The sequence below is a fragment of the Tyto alba genome, unplaced genomic scaffold (assembly GCF_018691265.1).
Source record: "Tyto alba isolate M040663 unplaced genomic scaffold, T.alba_DEE_v4.0 Super-Scaffold_13, whole genome shotgun sequence".
NCBI classification, from domain to species: Eukaryota; Metazoa; Chordata; class Aves; order Strigiformes; family Tytonidae; genus Tyto; species Tyto alba.
In genome coordinates this window covers 29992270-30003842 of record NW_024881275.1, presented here as the reverse complement: position 1 = coordinate 30003842, position 11573 = coordinate 29992270, and positions in this window count along the sequence as shown.

Below are 11573 nucleotides of genomic sequence, written 5' to 3'. Positions count from 1 at the left end.
ATCCCAGCAAAACAAGTGAGAAAAATCTCAAGGGAGGACCCAGAAGAGACAAAGGAAATCATTCTACCTGATAAGATTTATATTCCTTTTTTTCAGTCCTGTACAACATGGGGGCCCAGTTCTGACTACAAAACCTTTCATCTGGCTTTCTAGAAAATTAAACTGTTCATAGAAGAACTAAAATGTTATTACAGTGATAAAAAGTTTCAGCTTCCTTCCCAAAAGGGCCACAGAGGCTTCAGCTCATGGATAAAAGTGCACAACAACGTTGTGTTTGCATTCAAATGAATATCAGGGAGCAGCAAACACAGCAGCAGTTTGCTCATGTGTTTCTTGGTTTGAGTGCATGTTCCCAAGGTGAGGAAGAAACTCCCTGCTGTTGCTTCCCTTTGTGGTCAGCCCAAAGCATCATGACCAAATCCTAAGCCTCAGACATTCAGATAGGATCCAGGACTAGATTCCATGGCAGCAAAGTGCTAAGGTAAGTAAGGGAATGAGAGCTTATAGGCAGAAGTTGAGGGAGGCCACAGCTGCTGAAGTATCTAAAAGAAGAGCGAGGTATGGAAAAGATTACTAAAAGGAGGCCTTCAGTTAGATCATGCTCCAGAAGACCAAGATAAGAGTGCACGATAGAGAGCAGAAGGTGAGGAATGGTAGTACGGGCCATGTAAAATGAAGATCATGGGTAAGAGTAATAGCCTGAGACTGAAGTGAATGAGACTAGTGTTGAATTTCTGTGCTTGTTAAGGGAGACTATAGGATTAGAGACTGGAATAGCCTTGAAAAATATATCCCATTAACCACCAAGTAATGCAAAAGTAAGCCCTTTGTTATGAAGGCACCATGCCCTAAGAAAACTAAGGCCTGATGCCCACCTAATGGCAGTCAATGGTGGTAAATCGAAATCTTTAGTGGCTGTCCAATAATTAAAATTGCTCATACCTGATGTGCTGGCTTCCAGTTCTTCCTCCTAGCAATCAAACACAGCTGATGGAGAAAAGTACAAAACTTAAGACTATTCTTGTGTTAGTGTTCTCGCTGCTTCCATGGATCTGGACAAACACTGTTACATTTAAAGGCCACAGAAAGCACAATTTCATCCTTATTCACATAAATAATAGTGTTATATTAATTAAACAGAAGCAAGAATGTAGGTAGGTGAAATTAATTATCTGAAATTTGCTGGCATACAGAGGGTAAACAGCCAGCTGTCTGACTTCTCTCTTGGGATCCCTAGGGTTCCAATTACCATACACATTCGTGCAGAGAAAAAAGACAGCAAATCCATTCTGTGCTGATACTTAGCCTATCCAATTTCTTTCATAATGATCTATTATGTACTTAAAGGATGGTAACATAGATGTGTCTACAGAAATTTAATTTGAACATCAGAGATCTATGTAGCTCTCCAGAAAGTCTATTAATTTTAGGTCAATATCTATTCCATGCTAGAATTTCATTAAGTGAAGAAAGCAAGTCTGGCATACTTCCAGTCAAACTCCATCACCTTAGCTCTGTCCACCAAGGGAATACCAGTCTTCTATCCCAACCATTACCAAACTCTCCCATACACACACTCCCATACACACTAGCAAAAAGTCACAGGCCTTTCTGCACAGACACATTGGCAGTGAGAGTAATTTGATCTGTGCCTTATGATTGTAATATTCTTACTGGAGTAAAGTAACAAGAGTTGATGATGTGATTGAGGAGGGATAATTGTCCAACTTGGGGAGAGGCATATATTTCCAATTTTGACCCTAAGTCTTTTCCAGCAGCTGCACATTTGCATTTTACCAAAGAGTACACTTGAATTACCTAGGAAACATGATTAATGTTCCATAAGTTCAAAGTTTATTAAAGCAAATAAAACATTAAACACCCAAGGAGGGATTAGACATGTATGTAATACACATGAGAGTTTGAGTTTCTAATAGGACTTGAAGTAGAATCTCTTCTGTCTTGGTGAAAGCACATCACACAGTGCAAGAAATATGGCAAAGTATTATGCATATTGTGGAATGCAAGAGGGAAAAGCATTTCCACTTCTGATACAAAGCAAAGTAACAAATCTAAGCATGAAGCTGGGGCTGGTGCTCTTTGAAATATGGAATATTTTATCATTTTGTATATTGTGATAGTACTGTTAATGTCCTTTCTGGCTGGTATTACCTGTCATACTTGCAGCTGGAATGTGTACAGGTTCCTTAGACTAATGATGAAGAATCAGCAAAGGACGATGTCTTTGCTTGATACTATCTGAAATTTTCTGTGGCTCAGGTCTATCACTGTAAGGCCATTTTTACTCATGTTGATTATGCAGTGGTCAGAAAAGTTTTGTTAGATAGGTTAATCTTGAAATCAAAACAATCCAGAGAATCATGTAGGTCCACACAAACGAAGTGTCAGATTTAGCAGACAAAAGATGACCTCTAGCACCCATGCAGGCCAGATCACAGAGACTAGACCAGCTGTCTAATTAAGGAACCAAGAAGCAGACAACCTCAGTGATCCTACCAGAAATATTCACATTCTATTTACCTCTGAAGAATCTAATTGATTGAAAGTAATTCAGTGCTCTAAGCAGAAGGCACAGAACTCCACAGCAAATGTTTCCATCATTCAAACATTAAGTTAATTTTACTTCTAGCTTGGTAGGAAACCTAATATGATATTAATACGTTAAGATTTAGTCTATATTCTGAAGGGTGTATAAGACACAAATTATTGGAGGGATTTAAAACACTTAAAGAATCCTACTTTTACATTGTAGGCTGGACAGAATAAAATATGCTGGTTTAGATACTGTTGCATCTTCACTGAGAATTCTTTCTTCAGAATTAATGTCATTTTGCAATTCTGAAGTTCTGATATTATTCAAAAGCTATGGATCTAAGTGGGTCTTAGGGAAAAGGAAAACATCAGGAGAGGTTCAGAGAGAGAGTTAGATAGCTAGGTAGACAGACATTTTACTTGGACATTGAAGTCTGGGTTTAAATCCTGGCTCCACTGAAATCAATGGCAAAGTTGTGGGCTTCCTTCAGGCCTGCTTTTTACCAAGAACTATGTAAAAGAGGTCTTTAGTGGGTAATACAGAACTATGAATGACATTTTAATAGTCCTCAGTTCAAAACATTGAAATGCTGAGTTTGTAGCTGCTGTGAGACACTAGAATAGGACAAAAAAGTCCACTTGACAATTATCAGACAGCGTGCCACAGAGCTGGTAGCGAGTGACCTCAGGAATTGTATATGACTGGTCCAGCTTCCTATTCATGTTCATAATAAGTCACTTGCAGACTGTATGTCCTAGTCAGTAGAAATTTAAGGTTAAGCTCCAACATGTTTTGGTGCTCACTCTCCTGAGGTAGCTGCCAGCCTCTGTTTGCTGTTCAGATGTCATTGACTTTCAAAATGTTGGCCTAATTTAAATCTCAAAATTGAGATGTAGGAGAGTGTTACAAACTGGACTGGGAGCCCAGGGAGTTGTAAAGGTTCTGTGATCCTCTTCGGTTAAATTAAGGTTTAATGACACCAAATGACCATTTAAAGGGGGAAGGGGAAAGGGGAAAGGGGGAAGGGGGAAGGGGGAAGAGGAAAGGGGGAAGGGGGAAGGCTCACCACACCTCATTCCAGTGTTGTCTTGGGTCCAGAAATCTTGGCTGGTGGGTGCACATGCAGGAAAGTTTTCTGTCACCTTTTAAGTTCATCTTCATAAGATGATTAGCATGGGAGACAAAGAGAGGCAGGTATTTCACAAACTTATTTCCATGAGAGACGAGGAAAGGGTAGAGCATGGGTTCTGCATATTCATTGAGGGGGTATAGGGTGCACCAACCTGCTTGCCCAATTGAGTTGGTAGTCATGCTCCCCTCTACTGCTTTTACTTCTTCCTCAGTTTTTTTACTTCTTGAGTAATTGTCTAGCCTTTAGTAGCCCTTCTTCTTCAAAGGTATAGTCATAAATTAAAGTGTAGGCATTAACCCAACATCTGCCCCTTTGGGGCTTGTCTAAGGAATTTGGCTATACAACCACAAGAGAGGGAAGCCGTGCACCCTTTGATACATTCTGTGCTTACTAATCACAAAGGCCACAGATCGTCCTTGAAGCTTTTTGTGTTGATGAATATTTGAGGCATCAATTCCTTCAGCTCCTTACAGAGGGAGCATTAATTGAGATCGTATCCTGCCACCACCTCTTGTAATGGAGTCAAGTGAGGTTAACTATGGATGGAGACTACAGTTGGGTCACTGCACTGTTTTACTGCTTAGGGTGCAACAGGGTCATTTACTTCTCCAATTGAAAGGACTCATATAAGGTCAATTACTCCCTCAGTTAATTATTCAGGGACAATGTGAAATTAAATACTATTCTATGTCCCACATTTAGGCTCAGGGGTCATGAGTCCAAAGCTCAATTACTGTCCCAATTTGCTGCTCAGAAAACACTGGTAAAATTAACAGTTACACTCAGTTTAGCTGAAATGAACTATCACTAAACATCTTTACAGTGATCACATAAAGTCCCACAGACTTTTCTAGTTGGACCTTCTGATATCATCTGTGGCCAGTGCTGAGTACCTGGAGGTCAATGCCTACCCTAGTTTATGGCTCAAAGGTCAATAAATATCAATTGTTGACCCAATTCACTGAACCAGGTCATCCAAATGTTAATGATACCCAAGAAATACGTGTAGAGCTCAAACAGGGACAATTGCTGCCCTATTTTCATATGTAGACATCCTCTTAAACCCATCTGCCCAAAACTTTCTAATTAGGTCAGCATAATTTAACTATTGTTCCAGACTCAGTCAGACACAACAGATATCTACCTATCTAGCACATATGCTGCTCAGGGATTATCTGAGATCAACCGTTGAGCCACAGTTTGGTAGTGGAGGTAAATGAAGTCAAGCAAATGAAAATTGTCATGCTTAAAGATATATTCAGGTCAAATACTACCTCAGTCTCCTGCTGAGGAGATTGGTGGAGATCAAACAGTGATGAATTTTGTGATCCGAGTTCTCTCAAGTAATATACTGACACAGTTCTCCACACAGCTACTAGTAACGGGCAGCTACTGTGAGACATAGTTTGCTACGTGGGATTAAGAGAGATCAGTTCATGCCACAGCTGTATGTGCTGCAGTCAAGCACAACTTTCCTGTTTTGAACAAGGACCATGGAAATGGAAAGACACTGTCTTTTTTGTAGGAAGTGGTTACCCAAGATTGAGTGCAGCCTGGGATTCAAGCCCAGCATGAGCTTTCTCTTTCTGTTCTCATCTTAAATACAATACACAGAGGAGCTCAAATATTACACCAATTTATCAATCAGAGGTTCTCTCCGTTCAAGTGCTGCCTATGTTTTGTTGATCAGAGGTCACTTGAAGTAAACTACTGTCCTCAGTTGATGCACTCTGGTCCTTTGCAGAAAAGAACTCTAATTTTTTACCACTAAGAGATTGTGAGCCATAGCTCCAGTTTGCCTTGTGTCCATTGGTCCCAGGCCTGGGCACATGGCCTCAGCTCACATCACTGGGGAAACAGGTAAACTGGGATTGAGAGTTGTTAGGAAGTCTGTCAAAAAATAAGTAAAATTACAGATATACAATCAGCATGATTGAAACGAGTGTGCTCTTAGCAAGTGTCATGGTTTAACGTGAGGGCAGACTGAGGCAACTGAGCGCCATGCAGGTGCTCTCTCCCCTCTTCTCACCCACTGCTGAGAAGGAGAAAATAAAGCAAAAGCTTGGGATTAGAGATAGGACAGGGAGGGATAAATCACCCATTATGGTCACAGGCAAAAGGCAGATTTGTCAAGCAAAGAAAAAACATAGATTTATTAAAGACACTAACAACAACACTTAACAGAGTAGGACAGTGACAAGCATTATTACATGTTGAAAACACCTCCCCTCCAAACCTCTCTTCTTCCTGGGCTCAGCTTTGCTCCCGATATCTCTACCTCCTCCCCTAGAGGTGCAGGGGCAAGGAATGGGGGGTGCAGTCAGTGCTGCTGCTTCTTCCATCTTCTGTGGGGGGAGCTTCTGGTACTTCTTCCTCCTGATCCAGCGTGGTCCCCCTCTCACAGGAGACAGTCCCCCACAGATTTCCTCCAACTTGAGTCCCTCCCACAGCCCACAGCATTTCCCCAGCTGCTCCAGCATGTGACACCAACTTTCTCCAACTGAAGTCCCTCCCATGGGCTGCAGCCCTTCCTGATCTGCTCCGGTGTGGGACACCCCCACATGCTGCAATCCTCCCAGTGCTGAACTACAACAGCAGGGGCTGCTTATTCCCCCCACAGGATCCTGTCTGTCTTCAGGCATAGCCACCTTAATTGTCCATGTGGAGCCCCCCACAGGCCATAAATCAGTGTCTGCTCCACCGTAGATCATGGGTGGCAGGGGGGGGCCACCCTGCCGTCTCACCACAGGATACAGGGGGGTCTCTGCTCCAGCACACCTCCCCCCTCCTTTCTTCCTCTGTTCCTCCACTGACCTTGGTGTTCACGCAGCTGCAACAACTCCTCCTCACAAGTCTGACTCCTCCTCACCAGGTCTCTTCTTAAATATTTTATTGCAGAGGCACAGCTGATTGGCTCAGCCTTGGTGCAGAGGTGGGTCCGACTTGGAGCCAGGGGAGCTTCGAGAAGCTTCTTGCAGGGGCCCATCCCTGTAGCCCCCTCCCCTGCTACCAAAACCCCCACTACTCACTCAAACCCAGGACAGCAAGTTAATGTAGCATAACAAATTCAGATAGGCAGTTGATCCATCAGCTGTTTGACAGACACAGGTTGGAAAAGAAGTGGGCCAGCAGGAACATTGTAAAGTGTGACAAAAGCAAATGCAAAATCCTGCACATGGGATGGACTAAGTCCATGCAGTTGTACAGGCTGGAGGCCAGCTGGACGAGAAGCAGCTTTACAGAAAAAGACCTGATGTTTTTAGTGAAAAAGAGGATCTATGAATTTTAGCGAACAAAAGATCTAACAGGAGTTAATAGAGTGCCTTTGTGGTAAAAAGGGTGTCAGGGGCCCTCAGTGTACCAGCAGGCTCTGTGATCTCTTCCCCTCACTTGTAGTAGTTAAGCTGCATCAGCTCTGACACAGTGTAGCTGTAACCTAGGACCAGATGGCTGTGAAAAGAGCTATGTGACGAAACACCTTTTGGGGGACCCTGTCTCTTCTCTTGGGAGCTGAGGCCCTCAAGCTTGCTTTTTGCCTGCACCTGCTCCATGCCTGGCTAGACCCTGACCTGCAGCCTCTACTACATGGCTTGATGTCAGACCTGCCTCATCACTCCAGCATTGTCTGGCAATCAGAGCTATTGGCAGCAAGAAACATATTAATGGGTAGGAGTGAAGCCAGCAGAAAATGTAGATGGGGTCTTGTAGGAGCCCCACAGCAAGAGGTGCAGTGGACACAGGCTGAAACATAAAAAATTGCAATCAGATACATGGAAATATTTTTTAAAGGTAAAAAGCAACTGTGCTCAAATGCTGGAACGGGTTGCTGAGAAAAGTTGTAAAATCTCCTTTGTTGGAAAAAAACAAAATTTACCTGTGAAAGAGCATGAGCCACACGAACTAATTGTAACTGCTTTTTGCAGAGGGTTGGACAAGATGAACTTCAGAGGACACTTACAAACTGAATTAATCTATGTTTATATGAGTTGAGGACAGTCCTATCTGTCATTTGGTCTACAGAAATCATACAGAGATGCAATTAGCTGCACAGAGGTCATTTAAGGTCAGCCAGCTCTCATTGCCTGACCAGCGGTCAGGTCATCAATTCAAGGTGAAAACAGCCTTCATATTTTGTCCAGGAGTAATGTGAAGTTAACTTGAGGTGCAGCCAGTTGAAAGGGGGATCACTGGACAACAGCAAAGTCCTTGTGTGCTGCTTAGGAGTCACCTGAAGGAAACCTGTGACCGACTTAACTCCCTAGGGGTCATTTCAGGCCAAACAGATCTGGTTTTGCAACCTGGGATCATCTGATACCAGCATGACAACCACTTACCTATTTGGGGGTTATTTAAGGCCAATCATCATGCTCAATTTCCTTCTGAGATGCTGTTTGAAATCAACTTGAGATAGAGTTATAGGGTCTAAATGTCATCTGCGGTGAGCATAAAATCCAAGTCCCTGCTTGGGGTAATCTGAGGTTAAATGAGAGTCAATTAACCTGCCCGTGATCACTGGAGGTCACCACAGATACTTAGGAAGGTCGTATAAGGTCAATTTGAGGGCTAAATAACTGCCACAAGGTCATCTGAGGTCAACCTGAGGGCCAATTAACCTGTCTGGGGTGGAGGTTATCCAACATCATCATGAGACTCAGGTCTATGTAAGGTGTTGTTTGAGGTCAGGTAGGCTCTTGTTTGCAGCCCAAGATTATCTGAGGTCAACTTGACATCCAACTACCTCCACAGGTGTCCTTTAAGGTCAACACTGTTCTCATTTCTAGGAGGGGCGATCATTTAAGATCAGCTTGAAATCCAATTAAGCAGCCAGGGTTCATCTGAGGTCCACCAGAGAGACTGCTGGAGTTCATGTGAGGTCAGTGCAGCATTTGTTCAATATCCAGAGGTCATTTAAGGTAAACCTGAGGTCCAGTCAATTGCTTAGTCTGTCATTTGAGGTCAATCTGGCTCTAATTTAGTGCCAAGGGGTCATTAGGTACCAATCCCATGCTTGTTTCCTGTTTGAGGTCATCTGAGTTCAAGCTGAGATGCAACTCTCACTGCATGGTCATCTGAGGTCAACTCTCATGTTTGTGGCACAGGTTGGTTTAGGTGGACATGAATTCTAATTACTTCTGGGGTCACTTGAGGTCCAACTGGCCCTTCCGTGAGCCCCAAGGTTCATCTGAAGTCAATATGGTAGCAAATTAGCTAAAATGGGTCACCTGAGGACAACATGGTATCCAATGATCAGCTTGGGGCTCATCCGAGGTCAGTGCTGCTCTCCTTTGATGCCTGAGGTCACTGAAAGTCAGTTTTACACCAATAAATTGCCCAGGATCATCCTGGTCTTTGTTTTCTTTCCACAAGTTATTTGAAGACAAATTCAGAACCAATTAACCTGCATGGGAGTCATCTGAGATCAACCTTAAATTAAACCAGTTACTCCAAATGATCATTTGATGTTGGCCTGGCCCCCTTTGGTGGCCAGAGGTCACCTGAAGTTAATCTAGAACACATTTCCTTACAGCCACTTGAGGCCAACCTTAAATACAGTTAGTACCACAGTGGTAATTTCATTTGCTCTTATGGGGTTTTTGACGACCACCCTGGACCTCTGTTGCTCTCCTTGGTCAGTTTCTGTACAATGGGGACCTCTAAGTTTACACCTCCTCTCTTGGTGATCTTCTATCATGCATGGAATATATCTGAGATCCATTTTAGGCCTCTTCTCTCTTCACCATTTTGTGGCCATATTCTGCCTCTATACTCCGCTAATGTTCCTTACAGGTCAACCCCAACCCTTTTGGACTTCTCAAAGATTGAGAGTGGTTACAGTCAGCTCTTCTTCTGTGTGTTATGGTTATTTAACTCAGCCACAGGCCTAATTTGAGGGGCTTGCCATAAGAGTTCAAATCCTTCCCTAGGTTTTAGGTAGATGCAGGCTGGGATAATCTGTGGTCATCTTCTACTTTCATTTTGTTCAACAGTCAGTTGAGCTCAGTCAGATCCAACACTTTCACTTTGCTGGAGGTTCAGGTGAGGTCAGCTCCTGGTTTGATTTGGGGCAACCTACATACCTTGAGTTTAATCCCACCACTTATATTCTGCTTACAGGTCATCTCAGCTGAAGCCCATTCTCTGTATTGTGGAAGATGGTTATACAGGGCTAGCTACTAATCCGAGATGCTCCACAGAGGTTAGCTGAAATTGAATATTATTCTCATTTCCTCAGTAGGCTCTCAGAGTCTGACCAAATTTCACTCTCCAGTGTATTGTGAGGTTAAAACTCAGTGTCAATTGAATTGAGTAGTTTGTCCTAGTTCATGTGGCATGACATTCTGCTACTCAGACATTTTCAGAGGTTAGGTAATACTTCAAATTTCATAGCAGAGATCAACTGAGGAGAAGCATCTCTTTTTCATTGTCAGGTGAGACACTTTCCTGTTGAAACCAGGCCACCTGGGATGCACGGTACACACAAATGCTCTGTCTTAGTAGAGCCTGCCCCATGCTACAGACCGCAGAACCAAGATGACACTGGCAGTATCTCTGTGAGACGACTGTTCAGTCAGGAAAAACAGCAGGAGGAAGGCTCATAAGTCAGAGACTGCTTTCTGCATCTCAACCTCACCTCCTCTTCCTCCTCCTCTTTCATCCCCTTCTCTGTTCTGCCAGCCACGGATATGCTGGACTGCCTGCACAGTGTCAAAACCCAAGTCATATTTGTTGAATGACAACCTGAAAAACTGAAGGTTTTATCCATTTATCTAAATCTCTGACACAAAGAACAGAGCCAGACTTTCTTTAGGCAACAAAGTCACCGCTTTTCTGCAGGACTTTTCTCTGATTTATTTCTTTAATCTTCAGCACTTTATCACAACTGAACACCAACATGTAAATGGACCTAGGTTATTTTAAAACACTAGTTTATTTGCTCTGTCCCTGCAAACAGAACTAATGACAGGTAGGCAAAGGAACAGAGCATTGCAGCTGTTTACACACTCCTCAATATGAAAGAGGAAAATAATTTGTTTGGATTTAGTTTGAAAAATATTTTCCCTAGCATTAGTTACCATAAATTAGGGGATGAAATTGTCCTCCAGAATAATTCAAGATGTAACAAGTACAGTAAAGAAAAGCTGAAAAGCAGTAACAGATCTTGCAAAAGGTCTAGTAACAAGGAAAAGGCTGATAATTCTGGTGTGATCACAGCTGATGTGAAGGCCTGGGTCACTACAGACGGGCTTTTCTTTATTTCTGGGATCACTTTTTTCAAGCAAAAAGTGAATGGCATCAACATCCTAAGAATGGAGAACAGATATAAAAGGTAGCTGATATAACACATCTGACAGTTAAGTCAATGGAATGACACTCATTTATATCAGTTCCTTATTTACACTAGTGGCTGTATAGGCTTTTTACATCACATCTAGAATTAGAGTGAAAAATAAAACTGTCATATTAAAGTGATTATATTTTTCTTAAATCTGCAACAGTAACTTGGCCTACCAACTACCAATTTTCTAAGAATCAAGCATGCATCTCAACTCAAAAAAAAAACCCAGTTTATTGAACATCTAATAAATTACGACCCAATAAATAAAACATCTAACAAAGTATCTACTTTCTACTTCCGTAAAAAGATATTTTTACTTATGGGACAGGTATAGAAACAGTCTTGCTGAAAACATATTGAATACAAGAATAGAAACTAATGCTACTACACCACTGAAACAAAAGGAGGAGCTGATACCACATAAATATAGAATTAATACCCGTTTGTTACCTTGAGATTAAAAATAAAAATAACTGCATTATTTTCTGTGTGTTACTTTCACCTGTTTCCCTAGTGCTTGGAAACATATTATTTCACTCTACACCCAATAA